The sequence below is a fragment of the Drosophila pseudoobscura genome, unplaced genomic scaffold (assembly GCF_009870125.1).
Source record: "Drosophila pseudoobscura strain MV-25-SWS-2005 unplaced genomic scaffold, UCI_Dpse_MV25 Unplacedtig00000090, whole genome shotgun sequence".
Classification (NCBI taxonomy): domain Eukaryota; kingdom Metazoa; phylum Arthropoda; class Insecta; order Diptera; family Drosophilidae; genus Drosophila; species Drosophila pseudoobscura.
This window is the reverse complement of record NW_022881714.1, coordinates 2,604-22,178: the sequence shown is the minus strand read 5'-3', so window position 1 is coordinate 22,178 and position 19,575 is coordinate 2,604. Positions and strand designations below refer to the sequence as shown.

The following is a 19,575-nucleotide window of genomic DNA, read 5'->3' as shown; positions in this document are numbered from 1 at the left end:
TATATATTAAGAAATATATATATATTCATATAAAATACACAGACATTGCCGGCTAAGTATATTCCCCATATCATATGAAATAAATTAATAATTTTTCATTATAAAATTTTCATATGAAATATACCATGCACGAGACTACCACTCCCTATATAGGTTTTCTGCCACGCTTTCCGCAAATCGGGTATTTTTACTTGAGAGTGCCTCTTAACAATAGTTTCTTTTCGTATTTTAATAAAAAATACAATACTATCACTTCAAAATTATTCATATATATTAAGAAATATATATATATTCATATAAAATACACAGACATTGCCGGCTAAGTATATTCCCCATATCATATGAAATAAATTAATAATTTTTCATTATAAAATTTTCATATGAAATATACCATGCACGAGACTACCACTCCCTATATAGGTTTTCTGCCACGCTTTCCGCAAATCGGGTATTTTTACTTGAGAGTACCTTTTAAAAATAGTTTCTTTTCGTATTTTAATACAAAATACTATACTATCACTTCAAAATTATTCATATATATTAAGAAAAATATATATACGCATATAAAATAAACAGACATTGCCGACTTAGTATGTTCCCCATATCATATGAAATTAAATTAATTATTTTTATTACATTCATCATTCATTTACATGAAAAATATCATATCAGCTGGTATCTTTGCTTTAATTTCACATATACACGTAATATATCTATTTATATTAAATACATTTTTATATTTTCTATATTTATAATCGCATTATGATTATGTTATAATGTTATATTATATATGAGAAACATTCCCATATCCATATCCATATCCATATCCATATCCATATAAAACCTAATATTGATATTTTATAGCACACCTCGGCGTTATTTGTTATTTTTATTCATTATAACACAATGTCAAAAATATACATATATTTTTGTAAATATGTATATAAAATATATCATTATATTTTCTCTATTCAAAATCAAATCATGCTCATGTTATAATTTTAAGGATATGGTGAATGTTTCCCCATATCCATAATATTGTCATTTTATATACAAAACTATTTAATTCTTGCATTTATATCACATATCATTGAATTCCAATATTAGAAATACTGCCAAGTTCCACAAACGACCACTCCAAATATACATATATTTGTACATATGTATATAAAATATATCTTTATATTTTCTGTATTCATAATCAAATCATGCTCATGTTATAATTTTTAGGATATGGGAAACATTTCACATACCCAATAATATTATCACATTTTATATACCAAACTATTTAATTCTTGCATTCATATCACATATCATTAAATTCCAATATTAGAAATACTTCCAAGTTCCACAAACGACCACTCCAAATATACATATATTTGTACATATGTATATAAAATATATCTTTATATTTTCTGTATTCATAATCAAATCATGCTCATGTTATAATTTTTAGGATATGGGAAACATTTCACATACCCAATAATATTATCACATTTTATATACCAAACTATTTAATTCTTGCATTCATATCACATATCATTAAATTCCAATATTAGAAATACTTCCAAGTTCCATATACGATCACTCCATGCTTTTTGCATTCATATTATTTCATATATACATTCACATTTGCACATATGCATATACACTATGTTTCGTGTGTTCACATAATAAAATTTTTATAAGTATCATTTCATATGTAATTAAGTATAACAAACTTATAATATAACATTATATTCATATTCAAGCCAACGTAATTTATATAGGATAAATAATTTATCCATATTTATATAAAATATATTCTTTTTAATATATATCTATATATAAATATATATTACCATTTATAGGTATATATTCATATAAATATATAAAAATAATTTTCATATATAAAGAATAAATTTATATATATCGAATCATCAAGCAAAGGATAAGCTTCAGTGGATCGCAGTATGGCAGCTGCTCAACCACTTACAACACCTTGCCTGTTACAAAAGTCGTTTACAATTGATTCTAGGCTTTGTCATTGTATTAAATAATGTTTTTATATGCAACTAGCGCGGCATCAGGTGATCGATGATCCTCCCAATTTACTATGTTACAAATTACATTGGCATCACATCCATTGTCGTTTATAAAATAAATTATAAACTTTTAATGGTTTAGAAGCCATACAATGCAAATTGCCCCTTATTTATCATTGCAGTCCAGCACGGATACGACCTTAGAGGCGTTCAGGCATAATCCAACGGACGTAGCGTCATACCACTGTTCGCTCGAACAAGTATTGTGCCATTGGTCCGTACCTGCGGTTCCTCTCGTACTACGCAGGAATGCTGTCGCAACAACGTTTTGTCATTAGTAGGGTAAAACTAACCTGTCTCACGACGGTCTAAACCCAGCTCACGTTCCCTTGCATGGGTGAACAATCCAACGCTTGGTGAATTTTGCTTCACAATGATAGGAAGAGCCGACATCGAAGGATCAAAAAGCGACGTCGCTATGAACGCTTGGCCGCCACAAGCCAGTTATCCCTATGGTAACTTTTCTGACACCTCTTGTTAAAAACTCTTTAAACCAAAAGGATCGATAGGCCGAGCTTTTGCTGTCCCTGTGTGTACTGAACACCGAGATCAAGTCAGCATTTGCCCTTTTGCTCTATGTGTGGTTTCTGTCCGCACTGAGCTGGCCTTGGGACACCTCCGTTATTATTTGAGAGATGTACCGCCCCAGTCAAACTCCCTACCTGGCAATGTCCTTGAATTGGATCATACCTGAGTAATTGGAGTTATACCAAATTTTCAAATTGAAAATACATAAATGCATTTTCTCATTAAAGAATTTGTTTGCGATTATATAACAAACTCGTGATACTTTGATCAAGAAGCTTGCATCAAAACCCAATACCATAAGATATAATAAATATATCCGTATAATGGCTAGGAAATGATACACGTTCCATTTAATCAAGTAAGTAAGGAAACAATAAGAGTAGTGGTATTTCATTGTCGATACCAAACCGAAATCTAATATCTCCCACTTATGCTACACCTCTTATGTCTCCTTACACTGCCAGATTAGAGTCAAGCTCAAAAGGGTCTTCTTTCCCCGCTAATTATTCCAAGCCCGTTCCCTTGGCTGTGGTTTCGCTAGATAGTAGATAGGGACAGTAGGAATCTCGTTAATCCATTCATGCGCGTCACTAATTAGATGACGAGGCATTTGGCTACCTTAAGAGAGTCATAGTTACTCCCGCCGTTGACCCGCGCTTACTTGAATTTCTTCACTTTGACATTCAGAGCACTGGGCAGAAATCACATTGTGTCAACACCCGCTAGGGCCATCACAATGCTTTGTTTTAATTAGACAGTCGGATTCCCCAAGTCCGTGCCAGTTCTGAATTGATTGTTAATTGATAATCGTTATAATTAATAAGAACTAACTGGTTTAACCCAATTAGTATTCTTAAAAATTTTAGCAAGAAAGTTCCACAATTGGCTACGTAACTAAACTATCCGGGGAACAAGTAACTACCATAAATGATAGAAACTCTATTTACCCAGAACGAGCACATAAACCATGTTATTGTTTCCCAATCAAGCCCGACTATCTCAATCTTCAGAGCCAATCCTTATCCCGAAGTTACGGATCTAATTTGCCGACTTCCCTTACCTACATTATTCTATCGACTAGAGACTCTTCACCTTGGAGACCAGCTGCGGATATTGGTACGGCCTGTTGAGAAGTTTGCGTGTCCCCACCATAAATTTTCAAGGTCCGAGGAGAAAATATCGACACAACAGTATATGTCATGCTCTTCTAGCCCATCTACCATATCTCTCTGCGAAAGACTTCCATGGTAGTACGGCTATAAAACAGAAAAGAAAACTCTTCCGATATCTCTCGACGGCTTCTTTATGGTCGTTCCTGTTGCCAGGATGAGCACGAGGCCCATATTTAATAACAAACGGATACTCAACAGGTTACGGAATTGGAACCGTATTCCCTTTCGTTCAAAATTATTCAAGTATTTAAAAATCATAAAAGATTTGACAATATTACTCACTGATTTTTTACTTGAAAATTTTCGGCTTTCGCCTTGAACTTAGGACCGACTAACTCGTGATCAACCACTGTTCACACGAAACCCTTCTCCACTTCAGTCCTCCAAGGTCTCATTCGATTATTTGCTACTACCACCAAGATCTGTGCCAATGGCAGCTCCATGAAGGCTTACGCCAAACACTTCTACGCATACCATTGTACCTTCCTACTCACTAAAGTTTCAAAATTTATATCACAAGTAATATAAATCATCTACTTTAGCGGTAATGTATAGGTATACAACTTAAGCGCCATCCATTTTAAGGGCTAGTTGCTTCGGCAGGTGAGTTGTTACACACTCCTTAGCGGATTTCGACTTCCATGATCACCGTCCTGCTGTTTTAAGCAACCAACGCCTTTCATGGTTTCTGCATGAGTTGTTAATTTGGGCACCGTAACATTACGTTTGGTTCATCCCACAGCGCCAGTTCTGCTTACCAAAAGTGGCCCACTGGGCACATTATATCATAACCTTAAACTTCATATCAAGAAAGTTAAGGTTCTTACCCATTTAAAGTTTGAGAATAGGTTAAGATCGTTTCGACCCTAAGGCCTCTAATCATTCGCTTTACCAGATAAGATTATTTTATATAACATTAAAATGCACCAGCTATCCTGAGGGAAACTTCGGAAGGAACCAGCTACTAGATGGTTCGATTGGTCTTTCGCCCCTATACTCAATTCTGACAATCGATTTGCACGTCAGAACTGTTTCGGTCTTCCATCAGGGTTTCCCCTGACTTCAACCTGATCAAGTATAGTTCACCATCTTTCGGGTCACAGCATATATGCTCAAGGTACGTTCCAGTTAGAGGCATAAATAATATAAATATTATCATACATAACTATATAGAACGCCCCGGGATTGTGTTAATTATCTATAAATAGTTAAAAAACTAATCCCATTATTAGTCAAGTTAATTACGCTATTAGGTTTATCTCCCAATAACTTGCACATATGTTAGACTCCTTGGTCCGTGTTTCAAGACGGGTCCCGAAGGTATCCTGAATCTTTCGCATTGTTAATCATACAAATGCATATAATAAACACAAAAATCAATGATAATTATGCCATTATATAATTTCGAAAAATTAACGCACTGTATTAATTTTAATTTATCAACACTTTATCAAATTAATGACATTTATTCTATGTTAAAATGCAAGCATAATAATTTGAATAAACTATAAGTCATATTTTATGATAAATTTGTTATATGCTAATAGATTACAATGTCCTTATATGGAAAAAATGCACACTATTATTATAATATTGTTAAAATATTACAACTTTAATGATGAATTTTCCATAACGGATATTCAGGTTCATCGGGCTTAACCTCTAAGCAGTTTCACGTACTGTTTAACTCTCTATTCAGAGTTCTTTTCAACTTTCCCTCACGGTACTTGTTTACTATCGGTCTCATGGTTATATTTAGTTTTAGATGGAGTTTACCACCCACTTAGTGCTGCACTATCAAGCAACACGACTCTTTGGAAACATCATCTAGTAATCATTAACGTTATACGGGCCTGGCACCCTCTATGGGTAAATGGCCTCATTTAAGAAGGACTTAAATCGTTAATTTCTCATACTAGAATATTGACGCTCCATACACTGCATCTCACGTTTGCCATATAGACAAAGTGACTTAGTGCTGAACTGATTTCTTTTCGCTCGCCGCTACTAAGAAAATCCTGGTTAGTTTCTTTTCCTCCCCTAATTAATATGCTTAAATTCAGGGGGTAGTCCCATATGAGTTGAGGTTGTATATACGTATATTAAAATTTATAATGATAATTACACTATATTATTATATATATAGAGCGTTCTCATAATGAAATCATTATAATATTCGTATTTTATAACGAATATCACGAAGAATATTAAATATTTATATTTACAACAAAATTTCCTTTCGAAACATTAATAAGAGGCAATTCTAGATGAAAAAACTTTAATTATTTTTTTATGCTAGACATTCCTCAGTATTATTTGATTCAAAAAGGACAAAAAAATATATATTTTTCTTCGTTCTTCTCACACAAATATATACAACAATGAGAGATAATGCGTTTCCATTTAATATCAATATTATGAATATATATATATATACATATCCAATAATATACAATATGCTTAAAAATTTCGTAAAATTTTTAAACAACTTATTTAGCATAGTCTTACAACCCTCAACCATATGTAGTCCAAGCAGCACTATAAAATTAATTAAAGTACCAAACAGCATGGACTGCGATATGCGTTCAAAATGTCGATGTTCATGTGTCCTGCAGTTCACACGATGACGCACAGTTTGCTGCGTTCTTCATCGACCCATGAGCCGAGTGATCCACCGCTTAGAGTGATTAAAATTTGTTTATTCATTTATTTGTCAGATATGTCTTTATTGAAAGAAATTAAAAATACACCATTTTACTGGCATATATCAATTCCTTCAATAAATTTTAATTTTATCCTAAAAGAATGTTGCGAAATGTCTTAGTTTTATATAAACGATATATTACCATATTGTTAAATAATATAATATGTATTTTGGCTTGTTTGATAATTATCAATTTATATAAAAGTATTAACCTGAAATCAGGTACAACATTGTACTTTTTAGGCTGTTGCATTAACCAATGTATGCCCATAGCTATGATGGACAATACATATTCGCAACGCGTGCATACTATGGTACATATGCACACAGATTTTATAAATCAATATTATTGTAATAATATCATCAATATGTATTTATATATTAATTGCTACACACATAGAACACAATGTTATATGTATAGCTACTACTAAATGAGTATATTGGCAATATAATTAATTAATATAAACATATAATATATACAACTGAATATATTTTATTTTACAATTATGATTTTATAAAAACATATTTTGTTTGGTAAATTGGCAATATATATATATTTTTGTTAACGGTAGAAACATACAATAATGATCCTTCCGCAGGTTCACCTACGGAAACCTTGTTACGACTTTTACTTCCTCTAAATAATCAAGTTCGGTCAACTTTTGCGAAACAACCGTAACACGCAAGGCGTCACAGTGATCACGTCCGGAGACCTCACTAAATAATTCAATCGGTAGTAGCGACGGGCGGTGTGTACAAAGGGCAGGGACGTAATCAATGCGAGTTAATGACTCACACTTACTGGGAATTCCAAGTTCATGTGAACAGTTTCAGTTCACAATCCCAAGCATGAAAGTGGTTCAGCGGTTTACCCGGACCTCTCGGTCTAGGAAATACACGTTGATACTTTCATTGTAGCGCGCGTGCAGCCCAGGACATCTAAGGGCATCACAGACCTGTTATTGCTCAATCTCATTATTGCTAGACGCAATTTGTCCATTTAAGAAGCTAGTGTCCTTATAATGGGACAAACCAACAGGTACGGCTCCACTTATATAAACACATTCAAACACAATAAACATTTTACTGCCACCATGAATGAAGGCTATATAAGCTTCAACACCATAATCCTGAAGATATCTATTTAATATATTTGAGTCTCGTTCGTTATCGGAATTAACCAGACAAATCACTCCACGAACTAAGAACGGCCATGCACCACCACCCATAGATTCGAGAAAGAGCTATCAATCTGTCTTACACACTTATGTTCGGACCTGGTAAGTTTTCCCGTGTTGAGTCAAATTAAGCCGCAGGCTCCACTCCTGGTGGTGCCCTTCCGTCAATTCCTTTAAGTTTCAGCTTTGCAACCATACTTCCCCCGGAGCCCAAAAGCTTTGGTTTCCCGGGAAGCGACTGAGAGAGCCATAAAAGTAGCTACACCCAATTGCTAGCTGGCATCGTTTATGGTTAGAACTAGGGCGGTATCTGATCGCCTTCGAACCTCTAACTTTCGTTCTTGATTAATGAAAACATCTTTGGCAAATGCTTTCGCTTAAGTTAGTCTTACGACGGTCCAAGAATTTCACCTCTCGCGTCGTAATACTAATGCCCCCAAACTGCTTCTATTAATCATTACCTCTTGATCTGAAAACCAATGAAAGCAGAACAGAGGTCTTATTTCATTATCCCATGCACAGAATATTCAGGCATTTGAAGCCTGCTTTAAGCACTCTAATTTGTTCAAAGTAATTGTACCGGCCCACAATAACACTCGATGAAGAGCACTAATGCAGGTTTTTAAATAGGAGGAATATATAAAAAAATACAAGTACTTAATTATATATAAGAACTCCACCGGTAATACGCTTACATACATAAAGGTATAGTACTAACCACAATTGTAAGTTGTACTACCCGTATGAAGCACAAGTTCAACTACGAACGTTTTAACCGCAACAACTTTAATATACGCTATTGGAGCTGGAATTACCGCGGCTGCTGGCACCAGACTTGCCCTCCAATTGGTCCTTGTTAAAGGATTTAAAGTGTACTCATTCCAATTACAGGGCCTCGGATATGAGTCCTGTATTGTTATTTTTCGTCACTACCTCCCCGAGCTGGGAGTGGGTAATTTACGCGCCTGCTGCCTTCCTTAGATGTGGTAGCCGTTTCTCAGGCTCCCTCTCCGGAATCGAACCCTGATTCCCCGTTACCCGTTGCAACCATGGTAGTCCTAGATACTACCATCAAAAGTTGATAGGGCAGACATTTGAAAGATCTGTCGTCGGTACAAGACCATACGATCTGCATGTTATCTAGAGTTCAACCAATGTAACGATCTTGCGATCGCTTGGTTTTAGCCTAATAAAAGCACACGTCCCATAAGGTCCGTGTTTTAATTGCATGTATTAGCTCTAGAATTACCACAGTTATCCAAGTAACTGTTAACGATCTAAGGAACCATAACTGATATAATGAGCCTTTTGCGGTTTCACTTTTAATTCGTGTGTACTTAGACATGCATGGCTTAATCTTTGAGACAAGCATATAACTACTGGCAGGATCAACCAGAATAATGTTTTCGTTTCGTGCGCATACGCTCACATATGTAAATATTTGACAACTCAATAATACTTTTGAATAAAAAAAAAAATAAATAAATATTTTTTATCAACAGTTTATGAGAATTTGTTAAACGATTGTGGCCATTTTTATATAGCATTCACATTCGCCATTTTTCTCTATATAAATATATATATTTTATTATATACATTTTTTTTTCGTTCAAAAATATCTTTTTATTTGCACTTAATATATTATCACACGTATATAGGCTTAAACCAATATTAATTGTGTTTAAACTATGTATTTTGACAACAAATTTAAAATTTATCCAATTTCGTATGCGTTTTTTGTGATATACATTAAATAAAACCAAACACATGAGTTCATGTGGAATGGAATTTATATATTTTGGCAATATTTGAATTTGCATATAAATCGCTTTGATTATATGCTGGTACATTGTTGAAATGGCACTCATACAATATTTAATCATATAAGACCATTTCCAAAAATTCACGATAATAATTCGAAACAGAAATGATATATACTAAATAGTATATATCTTGGTTAGTTTCACTATATTATCTTTATTAAGATCAATTTGAAAACAAATATCTCCTATTAAACACTACTTTGAGTATAATGACAACATATAATAATATTATATACAATACTGTACCAAATATTGTATACAATACCGATGGACATCAACTGTCCATCATGTATAGGTTTTCTGCCACGCTTTCCGCAAATCGGGTATTTTTGCTTTAGAGTGCCTCTTAACAATAGTTTCTTTTCGTATTTTAATAAAAATACAATACTATCACTTCAAAATTATTCATATATATTAAGAAATATATATATATTCATATAAAATACACAGACATTGTCGGCTAAGTATATTCCCCATATCATATGAAATAAATTAATAATTTTTCATTATAAAATTTTCATATGAAATATACCATGCACGAGACTACCACTCCCTATATAGGTTTTCTGCCACGCTTTCCGCAAATCGGGTATTTTTACTTGAGAGTGCCTCTTAACAATAGTTTCTTTTCGTATTTTAATAAAAAATACAATACTATCACTTCAAAATTATTCATATATATTAAGAAATATATATATATTCATATAAAATACACAGACATTGCCGGCTAAGTATATTCCCCATATCATATGAAATAAATTAATAATTTTTCATTATAAAATTTTCATATGAAATATACCATGCACGAGACTACCACTCCCTATATAGGTTTTCTGCCACGCTTTCCGCAAATCGGGTATTTTTACTTGAGAGTGCCTCTTAACAATAGTTTCTTTTCGTATTTTAATAAAAAATACAATACTATCACTTCAAAATTATTCATATATATTAAGAAATATATATATTCATATAAAATACACAGACATTGCCGGCTAAGTATATTCCCCATATCATATGAAATAAATTAATAATTTTTCATTATAAAATTTTCATATGAAATATACCATGCACGAGACTACCACTCCCTATATAGGTTTTCTGCCACGCTTTCCGCAAATCGGGTATTTTTACTTGAGAGTACCTTTTAAAAATAGTTTCTTTTCGTATTTTAATACAAAATACTATACTATCACTTCAAAATTATTCATATATATTAAGAAAAATATATATACGCATATAAAATAAACAGACATTGCCGACTTAGTATGTTCCCCATATCATATGAAATTAAATTAATTATTTTTATTACATTCATCATTCATTTACATGAAAAATATCATATCAGCTGGTATCTTTGCTTTAATTTCACATATACACGTAATATATCTATTTATATTAAATACATTTTTATATTTTCTATATTTATAATCGCATTATGATTATGTTATAATGTTATATTATATATGAGAAACATTCCCATATCCATATCCATATCCATATCCATATCCATATAAAACCTAATATTGATATTTTATAGCACACCTCGGCGTTATTTGTTATTTTTATTCATTATAACACAATGTCAAAAATATACATATATTTTTGTAAATATGTATATAAAATATATCATTATATTTTCTCTATTCAAAATCAAATCATGCTCATGTTATAATTTTAAGGATATGGTGAATGTTTCCCCATATCCATAATATTGTCATTTTATATACAAAACTATTTAATTCTTGCATTTATATCACATATCATTGAATTCCAATATTAGAAATACTGCCAAGTTCCACAAACGACCACTCCAAATATACATATATTTGTACATATGTATATAAAATATATCTTTATATTTTCTGTATTCATAATCAAATCATGCTCATGTTATAATTTTTAGGATATGGGAAACATTTCACATACCCAATAATATTATCACATTTTATATACCAAACTATTTAATTCTTGCATTCATATCACATATCATTAAATTCCAATATTAGAAATACTTCCAAGTTCCACAAACGACCACTCCAAATATACATATATTTGTACATATGTATATAAAATATATCTTTATATTTTCTGTATTCATAATCAAATCATGCTCATGTTATAATTTTTAGGATATGGGAAACATTTCACATACCCAATAATATTATCACATTTTATATACCAAACTATTTAATTCTTGCATTCATATCACATATCATTAAATTCCAATATTAGAAATACTTCCAAGTTCCATATACGATCACTCCATGCTTTTTGCATTCATATTATTTCATATATACATTCACATTTGCACATATGCATATACACTATGTTTCGTGTGTTCACATAATAAAATTTTTATAAGTATCATTTCATATGTAATTAAGTATAACAAACTTATAATATAACATTATATTCATATTCAAGCCAACGTAATTTATATAGGATAAATAATTTATCCATATTTATATAAAATATATTCTTTTTAATATATATCTATATATAAATATATATTACCATTTATAGGTATATATTCATATAAATATATAAAAATAATTTTCATATATAAAGAATAAATTTATATATATCGAATCATCAAGCAAAGGATAAGCTTCAGTGGATCGCAGTATGGCAGCTGCTCAACCACTTACAACACCTTGCCTGTTACAAAAGTCGTTTACAATTGATTCTAGGCTTTGTCATTGTATTAAATAATGTTTTTATATGCAACTAGCGCGGCATCAGGTGATCGATGATCCTCCCAATTTACTATGTTACAAATTACATTGGCATCACATCCATTGTCGTTTATAAAATAAATTATAAACTTTTAATGGTTTAGAAGCCATACAATGCAAATTGCCCCTTATTTATCATTGCAGTCCAGCACGGATACGACCTTAGAGGCGTTCAGGCATAATCCAACGGACGTAGCGTCATACCACTGTTCGCTCGAACAAGTATTGTGCCATTGGTCCGTACCTGCGGTTCCTCTCGTACTACGCAGGAATGCTGTCGCAACAACGTTTTGTCATTAGTAGGGTAAAACTAACCTGTCTCACGACGGTCTAAACCCAGCTCACGTTCCCTTGCATGGGTGAACAATCCAACGCTTGGTGAATTTTGCTTCACAATGATAGGAAGAGCCGACATCGAAGGATCAAAAAGCGACGTCGCTATGAACGCTTGGCCGCCACAAGCCAGTTATCCCTATGGTAACTTTTCTGACACCTCTTGTTAAAAACTCTTTAAACCAAAAGGATCGATAGGCCGAGCTTTTGCTGTCCCTGTGTGTACTGAACACCGAGATCAAGTCAGCATTTGCCCTTTTGCTCTATGTGTGGTTTCTGTCCGCACTGAGCTGGCCTTGGGACACCTCCGTTATTATTTGAGAGATGTACCGCCCCAGTCAAACTCCCTACCTGGCAATGTCCTTGAATTGGATCATACCTGAGTAATTGGAGTTATACCAAATTTTCAAATTGAAAATACATAAATGCATTTTCTCATTAAAGAATTTGTTTGCGATTATATAACAAACTCGTGATACTTTGATCAAGAAGCTTGCATCAAAACCCAATACCATAAGATATAATAAATATATCCGTATAATGGCTAGGAAATGATACACGTTCCATTTAATCAAGTAAGTAAGGAAACAATAAGAGTAGTGGTATTTCATTGTCGATACCAAACCGAAATCTAATATCTCCCACTTATGCTACACCTCTTATGTCTCCTTACACTGCCAGATTAGAGTCAAGCTCAAAAGGGTCTTCTTTCCCCGCTAATTATTCCAAGCCCGTTCCCTTGGCTGTGGTTTCGCTAGATAGTAGATAGGGACAGTAGGAATCTCGTTAATCCATTCATGCGCGTCACTAATTAGATGACGAGGCATTTGGCTACCTTAAGAGAGTCATAGTTACTCCCGCCGTTGACCCGCGCTTACTTGAATTTCTTCACTTTGACATTCAGAGCACTGGGCAGAAATCACATTGTGTCAACACCCGCTAGGGCCATCACAATGCTTTGTTTTAATTAGACAGTCGGATTCCCCAAGTCCGTGCCAGTTCTGAATTGATTGTTAATTGATAATCGTTATAATTAATAAGAACTAACTGGTTTAACCCAATTAGTATTCTTAAAAATTTTAGCAAGAAAGTTCCACAATTGGCTACGTAACTAAACTATCCGGGGAACAAGTAACTACCATAAATGATAGAAACTCTATTTACCCAGAACGAGCACATAAACCATGTTATTGTTTCCCAATCAAGCCCGACTATCTCAATCTTCAGAGCCAATCCTTATCCCGAAGTTACGGATCTAATTTGCCGACTTCCCTTACCTACATTATTCTATCGACTAGAGACTCTTCACCTTGGAGACCAGCTGCGGATATTGGTACGGCCTGTTGAGAAGTTTGCGTGTCCCCACCATAAATTTTCAAGGTCCGAGGAGAAAATATCGACACAACAGTATATGTCATGCTCTTCTAGCCCATCTACCATATCTCTCTGCGAAAGACTTCCATGGTAGTACGGCTATAAAACAGAAAAGAAAACTCTTCCGATATCTCTCGACGGCTTCTTTATGGTCGTTCCTGTTGCCAGGATGAGCACGAGGCCCATATTTAATAACAAACGGATACTCAACAGGTTACGGAATTGGAACCGTATTCCCTTTCGTTCAAAATTATTCAAGTATTTAAAAATCATAAAAGATTTGACAATATTACTCACTGATTTTTTACTTGAAAATTTTCGGCTTTCGCCTTGAACTTAGGACCGACTAACTCGTGATCAACCACTGTTCACACGAAACCCTTCTCCACTTCAGTCCTCCAAGGTCTCATTCGATTATTTGCTACTACCACCAAGATCTGTGCCAATGGCAGCTCCATGAAGGCTTACGCCAAACACTTCTACGCATACCATTGTACCTTCCTACTCACTAAAGTTTCAAAATTTATATCACAAGTAATATAAATCATCTACTTTAGCGGTAATGTATAGGTATACAACTTAAGCGCCATCCATTTTAAGGGCTAGTTGCTTCGGCAGGTGAGTTGTTACACACTCCTTAGCGGATTTCGACTTCCATGATCACCGTCCTGCTGTTTTAAGCAACCAACGCCTTTCATGGTTTCTGCATGAGTTGTTAATTTGGGCACCGTAACATTACGTTTGGTTCATCCCACAGCGCCAGTTCTGCTTACCAAAAGTGGCCCACTGGGCACATTATATCATAACCTTAAACTTCATATCAAGAAAGTTAAGGTTCTTACCCATTTAAAGTTTGAGAATAGGTTAAGATCGTTTCGACCCTAAGGCCTCTAATCATTCGCTTTACCAGATAAGATTATTTTATATAACATTAAAATGCACCAGCTATCCTGAGGGAAACTTCGGAAGGAACCAGCTACTAGATGGTTCGATTGGTCTTTCGCCCCTATACTCAATTCTGACAATCGATTTGCACGTCAGAACTGTTTCGGTCTTCCATCAGGGTTTCCCCTGACTTCAACCTGATCAAGTATAGTTCACCATCTTTCGGGTCACAGCATATATGCTCAAGGTACGTTCCAGTTAGAGGCATAAATAATATAAATATTATCATACATAACTATATAGAACGCCCCGGGATTGTGTTAATTATCTATAAATAGTTAAAAAACTAATCCCATTATTAGTCAAGTTAATTACGCTATTAGGTTTATCTCCCAATAACTTGCACATATGTTAGACTCCTTGGTCCGTGTTTCAAGACGGGTCCCGAAGGTATCCTGAATCTTTCGCATTGTTAATCATACAAATGCATATAATAAACACAAAAATCAATGATAATTATGCCATTATATAATTTCGAAAAATTAACGCACTGTATTAATTTTAATTTATCAACACTTTATCAAATTAATGACATTTATTCTATGTTAAAATGCAAGCATAATAATTTGAATAAACTATAAGTCATATTTTATGATAAATTTGTTATATGCTAATAGATTACAATGTCCTTATATGGAAAAAATGCACACTATTATTATAATATTGTTAAAATATTACAACTTTAATGATGAATTTTCCATAACGGATATTCAGGTTCATCGGGCTTAACCTCTAAGCAGTTTCACGTACTGTTTAACTCTCTATTCAGAGTTCTTTTCAACTTTCCCTCACGGTACTTGTTTACTATCGGTCTCATGGTTATATTTAGTTTTAGATGGAGTTTACCACCCACTTAGTGCTGCACTATCAAGCAACACGACTCTTTGGAAACATCATCTAGTAATCATTAACGTTATACGGGCCTGGCACCCTCTATGGGTAAATGGCCTCATTTAAGAAGGACTTAAATCGTTAATTTCTCATACTAGAATATTGACGCTCCATACACTGCATCTCACGTTTGCCATATAGACAAAGTGACTTAGTGCTGAACTGATTTCTTTTCGCTCGCCGCTACTAAGAAAATCCTGGTTAGTTTCTTTTCCTCCCCTAATTAATATGCTTAAATTCAGGGGGTAGTCCCATATGAGTTGAGGTTGTATATACGTATATTAAAATTTATAATGATAATTACACTATATTATTATATATATAGAGCGTTCTCATAATGAAATCATTATAATATTCGTATTTTATAACGAATATCACGAAGAATATTAAATATTTATATTTACAACAAAATTTCCTTTCGAAACATTAATAAGAGGCAATTCTAGATGAAAAAACTTTAATTATTTTTTATGCTAGACATTCCTCAGTATTATTTGATTCAAAAAGGACAAAAAAATATATATTTTTCTTCGTTCTTCTCACACAAATATATACAACAATGAGAGATAATGCGTTTCCATTTAATATCAATATTATGAATATATATATATATACATATCCAATAATATACAATATGCTTAAAAATTTCGTAAAATTTTTAAACAACTTATTTAGCATAGTCTTACAACCCTCAACCATATGTAGTCCAAGCAGCACTATAAAATTAATTAAAGTACCAAACAGCATGGACTGCGATATGCGTTCAAAATGTCGATGTTCATGTGTCCTGCAGTTCACACGATGACGCACAGTTTGCTGCGTTCTTCATCGACCCATGAGCCGAGTGATCCACCGCTTAGAGTGATTAAAATTTGTTTATTCATTTATTTGTCAGATATGTCTTTATTGAAAGAAATTAAAAATACACCATTTTACTGGCATATATCAATTCCTTCAATAAATTTTAATTTTATCCTAAAAGAATGTTGCGAAATGTCTTAGTTTTATATAAACGATATATTACCATATTGTTAAATAATATAATATGTATTTTGGCTTGTTTGATAATTATCAATTTATATAAAAGTATTAACCTGAAATCAGGTACAACATTGTACTTTTTAGGCTGTTGCATTAACCAATGTATGCCCATAGCTATGATGGACAATACATATTCGCAACGCGTGCATACTATGGTACATATGCACACAGATTTTATAAATCAATATTATTGTAATAATATCATCAATATGTATTTATATATTAATTGCTACACACATAGAACACAATGTTATATGTATAGCTACTACTAAATGAGTATATTGGCAATATAATTAATTAATATAAACATATAATATATACAACTGAATATATTTTATTTTACAATTATGATTTTATAAAAACATATTTTGTTTGGTAAATTGGCAATATATATATATTTTGTTAACGGTAGAAACATACAATAATGATCCTTCCGCAGGTTCACCTACGGAAACCTTGTTACGACTTTTACTTCCTCTAAATAATCAAGTTCGGTCAACTTTTGCGAAACAACCGTAACACGCAAGGCGTCACAGTGATCACGTCCGGAGACCTCACTAAATAATTCAATCGGTAGTAGCGACGGGCGGTGTGTACAAAGGGCAGGGACGTAATCAATGCGAGTTAATGACTCACACTTACTGGGAATTCCAAGTTCATGTGAACAGTTTCAGTTCACAATCCCAAGCATGAAAGTGGTTCAGCGGTTTACCCGGACCTCTCGGTCTAGGAAATACACGTTGATACTTTCATTGTAGCGCGCGTGCAGCCCAGGACATCTAAGGGCATCACAGACCTGTTATTGCTCAATCTCATTATTGCTAGACGCAATTTGTCCATTTAAGAAGCTAGTGTCCTTATAATGGGACAAACCAACAGGTACGGCTCCACTTATATAAACACATTCAAACACAATAAACATTTTACTGCCACCATGAATGAAGGCTATATAAGCTTCAACACCATAATCCTGAAGATATCTATTTAATATATTTGAGTCTCGTTCGTTATCGGAATTAACCAGACAAATCACTCCACGAACTAAGAACGGCCATGCACCACCACCCATAGATTCGAGAAAGAGCTATCAATCTGTCTTACACACTTATGTTCGGACCTGGTAAGTTTTCCCGTGTTGAGTCAAATTAAGCCGCAGGCTCCACTCCTGGTGGTGCCCTTCCGTCAATTCCTTTAAGTTTCAGCTTTGCAACCATACTTCCCCCGGAGCCCAAAAGCTTGGTTTCCCGGGAAGCGACTGAGAGAGCCATAAAAGTAGCTACACCCAATTGCTAGCTGGCATCGTTTATGGTTAGAACTAGGGCGGTATCTGATCGCCTTCGAACCTCTAACTTTCGTTCTTGATTAATGAAAACATCTTTGGCAAATGCTTTCGCTTAAGTTAGTCTTACGACGGTCCAAGAATTTCACCTCTCGCGTCGTAATACTAATGCCCCCAAACTGCTTCTATTAATCATTACCTCTTGATCTGAAAACCAATGAAAGCAGAACAGAGGTCTTATTTCATTATCCCATGCACAGAATATTCAGGCATTTGAAGCCTGCTTTAAGCACTCTAATTTGTTCAAAGTAATTGTACCGGCCCACAATAACACTCGATGAAGAGCACTAATGCAGGTTTTAAATAGGAGGAATATATAAAAAAATACAAGTACTTAATTATATATAGAACTCCACCGGTAATACGCTTACATACATAAAGGTATAGTACTAACCACAATTGTAAGTTGTACTACCCGTATGAAGCACAAGTTCAACTACGAACGTTTTAACCGCAACAACTTTAATATACGCTATTGGAGCTGGAATTACCGCGGCTGCTGGCACCAGACTTGCCTCCAATTGGTCCTTGTTAAAGGATTTAAAGTGTACTCATTCCAATTACAGGGCCTCGGATATGAGTCCTGTATTGTTATTTTTCGTCACTACCTCCCCGAGCTGGGAGTGGGTAATTTACGCGCCTGCTGCCTTCCTTAGATGTGGTAGCCGTTCTCAGGCTCCCTCTCCGGAATCGAACCCTGATTCCCCGTTACCCGTTGCAACCATGGTAGTCCTAGATACTACCATCAAAAGTTGATAGGGCAGACATTTGAAAGATCTGTCGTCGGTACAAGACCATACGATCTGCATGTTATCTAGAGTTCAACCAATGTAACGATCTTGCGATCGCTTGGTTTTAGCCTAATAAAAGCACACGTCCCATAAGGTCCGTGTTTTTAATTGCATGTATTAGCTCTAGAATTACCACAGTTATCCAAGTAACTGTTAACGATCTAAGGAACCATAACTGATATAATGAGCCTTTTGCGGTTTCACTTTTAATTCGTGTGTACTTAGACATGCATGGCTTAATCTTTGAGACAAGCATATAACTACTGGCAGGATCAACCAGAATAATGTTTTCGTTTCGTGCGCTACGCTCACATATGTAAATATTTGACAACTCAATAATACTTTGAATAAAAAAAAAAAAACTAAATAAATATTTTTTTATCAACAGTTTATGAGAATTTGTTAAACGATTGTGGCCATTTTATATAGCATTCACATTCGCCATTTTCTCTATCTAAATATATATTTATTATATACATTTTTTTTTTCGTTCAAAAATATCTTTTTATTTGCACTTAATATATTATCACACGTATATAGGCTTAAACCAATATTAATTGTGTTTAAAACTATGTATTTTGACAACAAATTTAAAATTTATTCCATTTCGTATGCGTTTTTTGTGATATACATTAAA

At 33.8% G+C, this 19,575-nt stretch overlaps 6 non-coding genes across 6 annotated transcripts; all 6 read right to left on the bottom strand.

The window, feature by feature from the left end:
- Positions 1-1,911: 1,911 nt before the first annotated feature.
- LOC117185484 (large subunit ribosomal RNA) lies at positions 1,912-5,874 on the bottom strand. Its single transcript, XR_004470996.1, has one exon. It is a non-coding gene; the product is annotated as a large subunit ribosomal RNA (ribosomal RNA).
- A 417-nt stretch (positions 5,875-6,291) lies between these two features.
- Positions 6,292-6,470, bottom strand: LOC117185481 (5.8S ribosomal RNA). Its single transcript, XR_004470993.1, has one exon. It is a non-coding gene; the product is annotated as a 5.8S ribosomal RNA (ribosomal RNA).
- Positions 6,471-7,070: 600 nt separating this feature from the next.
- Positions 7,071-9,065, bottom strand: LOC117185476 (small subunit ribosomal RNA). Its single transcript, XR_004470988.1, has one exon. It is a non-coding gene; the product is annotated as a small subunit ribosomal RNA (ribosomal RNA).
- A 3,008-nt stretch (positions 9,066-12,073) lies between these two features.
- Positions 12,074-16,036, bottom strand: LOC117185483 (large subunit ribosomal RNA). The gene has a single exon (XR_004470995.1). It is a non-coding gene; the product is annotated as a large subunit ribosomal RNA (ribosomal RNA).
- A 416-nt stretch (positions 16,037-16,452) lies between these two features.
- LOC117185470 (5.8S ribosomal RNA) lies at positions 16,453-16,631 on the bottom strand. Its single transcript, XR_004470982.1, has one exon. It is a non-coding gene; the product is annotated as a 5.8S ribosomal RNA (ribosomal RNA).
- A 599-nt stretch (positions 16,632-17,230) lies between these two features.
- On the bottom strand, positions 17,231-19,221 carry LOC117185482 (small subunit ribosomal RNA). Its single transcript, XR_004470994.1, has one exon. It is a non-coding gene; the product is annotated as a small subunit ribosomal RNA (ribosomal RNA).
- Positions 19,222-19,575: the final 354 nt, after the last annotated feature.